Below are 7,149 nucleotides of genomic sequence, written 5' to 3' on the forward strand. Positions count from 1 at the left end.
ATATGATAAGATTTGAATCCACATCAATCTGATTAGTAAAAATTTAATTTACTAGTCAACCAAAGCTTCATTTAATATATCTTACACATTTTTATTTTAATATAATAATTTATTATCTCTATTAATTGTATATTTCATTTAAATTGCTTATTGAGTTAGATGTTACAAATCAACTCGACGTTAACTCAAAATTGATGACAAAACCATGATAATAATTAAAGTGCATTTAATATTATTTATCCGATGTATTTATGTGTTTAAATTTTATTTTACTTATAATTTAATCTATTTTTTATTCTAATATCATACATATTTGATGTGTTTTTATGATTAATTCGTTTCAAACCATATATGTACGGGCCCAATTTTACCCGGCCCGTTTAAACAAAAACCAAAAATAATAAAGATAGTCCATTTTACATAAAACCCAAACACAAGATCCTACCCATTTTACAAACAGACCCTAAACCCCTAACCCAATCGGCCCAATAGGCCCAATGTCCAAATTGGGTCTCAGCTAACCGAAACCCTAGCTAGCCTCAGCGCCGCGCCTCCCCTCTACTGCCCATGTGCTTCAGCAGCGCATTCGACACTCGAGGATAGGCTTTGCCCGTCCTTTGCACCAAAACGGAAGCCCCTCTCGTTGACCCTCCTCCCAACCTGCAAACAGACCATAAAGGGGAACAGAAAGTGCAACACGCAAAGGCAAACAAAGAAAACATGCAGAGATAGACAATAGCAATAGGAAATCAATCGATTTTCGGCTATAAAGCCCAAACAAAAACAGATTGTATGGTTACGAAAAAAAAACACAAAATATTGAAATAAAAAAAGGCAGTCAAAAATCAAGAAGGTGATTTCGAGTGCCTCTCTTTTTTTCTTTTGAATCTGTTCTATTTGTTCCCTTTAGATTTGGCATGTATTTTTAGCATAATAGAATAAAAGAGAAACGAAAAAGAAAACGAAGCTTTACCTTCGTAAATATGCCATAAGACTTCTTCTTCTTCGTCGAAATCGGAGTAAAGAAAGGGTCTAAAACGGAAAAAAAACGGGTCTGAGGCTCGGACGGTTTGGTCGCCGTTCATGGTGGCCGATCGGCTCCTAGGGGAATGTTGGATTTCGGCTGAAAGGATAAAATAGAGAGGCTAGGGTTCTTTGGTGTCTGTTTGGCTGAATAAAGGCATGATTTGGCCTTTATGAGGAAGCAAAAAAACGGCACCGCATAAGCCAATTCCCATGGTATAAAAACGACGCCGTTTGGAACCCTGTGACCCGACCCGATCCGGTTCTTTGCCCCTGGGACCGCGTGTTTCTGCCCTGAGGGTATAATTACACGATGGGCCCTCCTCTTTTCGCATGAGCATTCAATTGCCCCCCGCCTATTTTGTTTCATTTTTTAATTTGGTTCTGAAGTTCGCATGCGTTTGCAAATGGGTCCGTGCCTTAACGCAGCGTTTTGGGACCCGACAAATTTCCAGCTTTGATCCCTCCGCTCCTCTGCGATTATCGACTTGATCCTTTTCTTCTTTTTTTTCGTTTTTTTTTATTTTGCCCCAGGTTTTCGTGTCTGATTTTCATTTCAGTCCTGCATGAAACGATGCGCAAAGGACTTGAGGAACAATTTCCTGATCAGTCCTCAAACCTTACTCTTTTTTATTTTCGACCCCGTTTTTTTATTCTGTTTTAGTTTTTATCTCTAATTTCATTTTTATTTCAATTTAGCCCGTGATTGGTTCGATTTTAATCCTTTTATTATTTATTTATTTATTCATTTTTCATATACTTTATTTATTATTATTTCTTTTATTTGTTTCTCTTTTATATATATATTGTTTTTTAAATTGTCTTGCGAACTATGTGTTTAAATTCGTTTTCACTAATTGTATACAACTTATTATTTTAAGATTCATTTGATATTTTATATGTTGATTCACTTTAATGTTTTTGCTTCGTTTTTATTTGTACAATTATTTTAAAGTATTTTTTCATATCATGTTAACGTTTTGTGCAATATCTCGTTTAAATATTTTATATATATTTATACATGCATTATTTCAATGGAGTCTTTTGTTCATTGTAACTTTAATATCCTTTTAGTTTCCTCCATGTGTGTGTTAAACCTTTTAATAATCTTACTTTGTTTTTTATAAGAATTATTATTTTGAAGTTCTTTTTACATCATATTGTTTTAATTATTTACATAATATTCCATTCAAATGTTCTTATGTTTGTACATGTATGATCTATAGTCAAACTAGTTTAATCCTATATATGTATTTAATCCCATGTTATTCTCGCATATATTTTTCCTCCTAAATTTATTTATGTATATATACATGTTTTAAATCTATTATATGTAAAAGTGTTTCCTAATCTCACATTTTACAATATGTTTTTACTCTCCTTTTATATTCTATGTACATTGTAATTTCTTTTAAATTTATTTACATAGTATGTATTGATGTTATTTAAAGAAAAAATCACACATGTCCTATTTTTTTACATTATTATTATATGTATATATATATATATATATATATATATATATTGGTATTTATATTTGATTTATACATCATTAAATTCGTGTGTTTATACATATAGTTTTCTTATTATATATGTTATTATTTTTTTATTTTTTTTAAATCTGTTACATATACGACTTATAGAAAAATTAACTTAGTCTTATATACATTATTAATTTCATGCAAAATTTTTTACGACTAATAACTCCCAAATCTATTTATATATATATATTTTGTGAACCTATTATGTATATTTCTCTAAGTTATATCTTATTATGTATCATTGCTATACTTTCACATTCTACATATTATCAAATTTTTCTTTATTGAGTGTATTTTAATAAACATTTTTACATGCATATACTATTTGATTTAAAAGTTTTCATTCTATAACGCATATTTTAATGAATGCATATATATCCTTAGCTTGTTTTTACAAATAGTTTCAAATTCAACAATCCATTTATAATATATTATGTGTTCACTCTTTTAAATTTGTCTCATACATTTTAAATTCTCATTTTGTTTTGCATATTTGGCATTTAATTGTGTTGTATTAGGCTATGTATATTATCGTTGTGTATTATTTCCGTTTTGTATTTCTATTATATGGATCATTCTTTATTCATGCTTAGAAAATTGATAATATTTTCTTAGATTGGTTGAATTTAATTGTTTATTTTGTTAGTTGATTAAATGTATTATATTCATTCATCCATCATAGTACTTCATACATGCCTATTATCTTACGGTTTTTATTTTTCCTTTTGGGTTTACAAATATCACTTTATAGTTTCCAACTCTTTAAAATTAATTATTCCATACTTATTTCAAGTCAAATTAATGCATTCCAAGCTGGTTTTATAATTACTCGTTTAAAAAATCCCTAAAACGAAGGTAATGTTTGATGTTTGAAAATTTGGGAATCGTGCCCTACCGTGCTGGGTTTCGATTTCCTGTTTATTCAAAATAATCGAGCATTCCTTTAGAATTTTACTTTTTTTAAAATTCTAAAACAATACAATGTTTGATGCTTGGAAATTCGGGGAACCGTGCCCTATCGTGCTGGGTTTCGATTTCTCGCTTATCCAAAATCATCAAACATTCCTTTAGAATTTCATTCGTATTTTTTAAATTCTAAAACAAGGGGATGTTCTATGTTTGGGAATTCGAGAAATCGTGCCCTACCGTGCTGGGTTTCGATTTTTCGTTGGACTAAATGATTGGGCATCTTGTTGTAATTTTCAACGTATAAATTTTTGAAAGTCGAAAATTTATCGTGCTCTTGAGGGAATAAAGGATCGTGTTCTAGCATGTTGGATATGATGTTGCATTCCTTTGAAACAAAAGAATTTTGACGATCAACTTGAGCTATTCAAATGTTTTCGAAGAAACCATATTTCAAAAATAGTTTCAAATCTCAGACATAAGGACAATACTTAATCAATTTGGTACCAATTTTGGGCTTAATGAGGGTGCTAATCCTTCCTCATACGTAACCGGCTCTCGAACCCATTTTCTCAAATTTATGTAGGCCAAAATTGATTTAAATGGAATAAAATGTTTTATCAGGTGTGCCAATCACATCTAAACAAAAATATTGGTGGCGACTCCACGTTCTGTTTTCAAAAAGTAGATCCCCGTTTTTTAAAACAAAAAAATGGTTTCGACAATATGTTTTCTTGTTTATTGTGTTATTTTTAAGCACACATTTTTATTCTAAATCTTTGGTTTTCACATGCATATGTGTGTGATAGCATTTCTAATATATATATTATTTTATTAGTGTCTAAAAACTAAGGTTTTTAGATTTTTTTTTTTTTAGTATTCTTCATGTTCATTTTATAGTCCATGTTCAAGGCTCGTTGCTATCCCTCCCAATAACATATCTTACCACTACATTCAACACTTGTTAATACTATGATTTTTCAGATAATTCTAAGAAAAATTATTACAAACAATAAAAAGAAAAATATTAGAGATGCGTATTCAAGAATTGTGTAGGCGCGAGTGGAAAGTAATCTTTAAGCAAGTACCTAAAGAACCTGAATCCTGCTGCTGATACATTAGCTAATCTGATGAAAAATTCACCCTTTGGCATGATGTTTTCGGTTATCCAACTCGAATCCTACTATTAATTTATAATTGATGCTGTTTTTTCTTGTTTAAAAGAAATATTTAATTTTAACCTTTCCTAATATTAATAGTTGAATTTAAAAAAAAAGTATTCTGAACTTTCAAAAAAAATCAATTTAAACTATTTTCACACACAATATTTAACTTTAGGCCCTTAAATTGTTTAATTTCTATTTCGATCCCTTAGATCTTAACACAAAATTTCTGGCTGCATTCCATGTATGGAACAGTTGTCAATTTTTTTACGTTTGCGTTGAGTGGGAAAAAAGGAAAGAGGCAAAAGAAAAGGGAAAAAAAAATGAAGAAAAAGAAAGGAAAAGAAAGTAAAGACAATTTTGAAAAAATATATTGTACGTTGATTTCCATATTTTTTCCACGTATTTTCATTTTAAAGTAATATGGATTTACTCATATTTTTATTCAAACTATATTTAAAAAGTTTGACACGTGGGTTAATTTGAAAATAAAGTTATTGAAATAATAAATTTTAATTTTAAATAATTTATATTATTATTTAAATCACTAATTAAATTGATACCATGAGTAAATCAATTAGAAAAAAATAAATTAGATTATTTGATATTATTTTACTTCTTTTTATTTATAAAATCAATAAATAATTGGATTTGTATTTCTTCTATCAAGTTTATATCTATAATTACTATTATTTAAATCCTTAATTGAGTTGGTGAGATGAATTTTTGTAACGAAAAAATTGACCATTAAATACATTGAATCAAAAATTAAAATATATACATATATAATGAAAATTTCAATTTATTTTGTAAACTTACCAAATATTAAAAATTTATTAAATTTATATTATGGTATATAATAATTTTATTATTATTAATTAAAATAAATAATATCAAATCATATTTTGTATTTATTTATATTATTTGTTTAATTAATTAGTAATAACCTTATAATGATAATATATATGTAACTATTAGATTGTACTAAAAAATTAAATTTATGAGTATATAAAATTATTATGATTTTATTTTTAAATAAAATGGTTAAAATAAAGGGTCAAGATGATAAAAGAATTTTGTTAAATGGGAGTGTTTTCTCACTAGAGCTTAAGTTTTATATTTTAATTTTATATTTTTAAAATTTAAAATAACAAAATAACATAGTATTATATTAAAATTATATTAAGATAGTATGTTTGTTATATTAGATTTTAGATATAGAAAATGTTAATTTAATGAATTTGGTAGTTACTGTTGGTTAGAATTGAAATTTTAAAATTCTAAAAATATATTGACTAAAATAATCAAATTCAAATACGAAATTAAACCTATAACTTACATATAGTACAAAATTAATAGTAGATTTTAATCAAATATTATATTTAAAATTTTCCTTTCAAGCTGATTGAATCTTAACCTGATTGGTATGAGTATTGTAGCCAATGTGAGAGGATGTGAGTTCGAGTGCTCTGAAGCGCATTATCTTCTTATCTATGGGTTGGGAATGGACTATGAGTAATTTTAAACATGCTGTAAAAAAAAGTAAATATAATCAATCAAGAATGATGACAGAGGCTAGCGGATGCCTGGTGAAAGAGTTGTGCACTTAAACCGGAGAATTGTAGGGCTTTTTGAAACTTTGAAGAATCTCAGTGGGTTGTGAGAATGGAAGATTCGAATAGTTAAGGATTTTAGATTGAGGGTTACCAGTTCTCACACTTTTCATCATCTGATGCAGAAAGGAGAGAAGAAATTTCGGAAAAGGCTAAACTGCTATTAGGACTGTTTTTTTTTTTGCTTTGCGTGTTTAGGACGTTTTAGTTCTCCATTTCTTAATGTATGTTTTTTAGGAATGTTGTTTATTGTTTTAAGAGCCCCAAGGCACCGCCCATTCGGACTGCTGGTAGTTTGACAGCTGGATGCGATGCAAGGTTTTAGGCTTTGTTTAGTCTTTTCAAATTTAATAAATGCATCGGGTACTTTGATAAAAAAAATCCTTTCAACCTGATTGAATATTAACTCGATTGGTATGGGCATTACAGCCAATATAAGAAGATGTAGGTTCGAGTGCACCGAAGCATATTCATATCAATAGGTTGAGAAGGGATTATAATTAATTTTAAATATGCTTTAAAAAAAACAAATTTAATCAGAAACTATAATCAACACTGCAAATTTTTTAATGAAAAATTATGTTATACAAAAATAAAATTTAAAATTCCATAAACGGTTATATATAGTAAAGAAAAAGTTTAATATATAAATAAATCACACATTTGTTACATTTTCAATTGCAGAGTACTCCAAACATATTTTATTCAAAAAAAATTATACTTTGAAATTTTACAAGCTTAAATTAGGAATATTTTAATAACAAATTTTTCCATTGAAAATTTGGGAATTATAAAAAAAAATACAAAGTAGCAATTTGTTGCATAATTTGGTTGCTTTAGTAGGCTACAAAAAGAAAATGAAAAGCAGGGAGGTTTTTTTCACAGCTGGGAGGGAACGCACGT

At 28.1% G+C, this 7,149-nt stretch overlaps 1 long non-coding RNA gene across 1 annotated transcript; it reads right to left on the minus strand.

Moving 5' to 3' along the window:
- Window positions 1-439: 439 nt before the first annotated feature.
- Window positions 440-1,221, minus strand: LOC108454625 (uncharacterized). The gene is made up of 2 exons (XR_001866747.2): window positions 974-1,221; window positions 440-660 (listed from the first exon to the last, which is right to left on the minus strand). It is a non-coding gene; the product is annotated as an uncharacterized LOC108454625 (long non-coding RNA).
- Window positions 1,222-7,149: the final 5,928 nt, after the last annotated feature.

Source organism: Gossypium arboreum, chromosome 9 (assembly GCF_025698485.1).
Source record: "Gossypium arboreum isolate Shixiya-1 chromosome 9, ASM2569848v2, whole genome shotgun sequence".
Classification (NCBI taxonomy): domain Eukaryota; kingdom Viridiplantae; phylum Streptophyta; class Magnoliopsida; order Malvales; family Malvaceae; genus Gossypium; species Gossypium arboreum.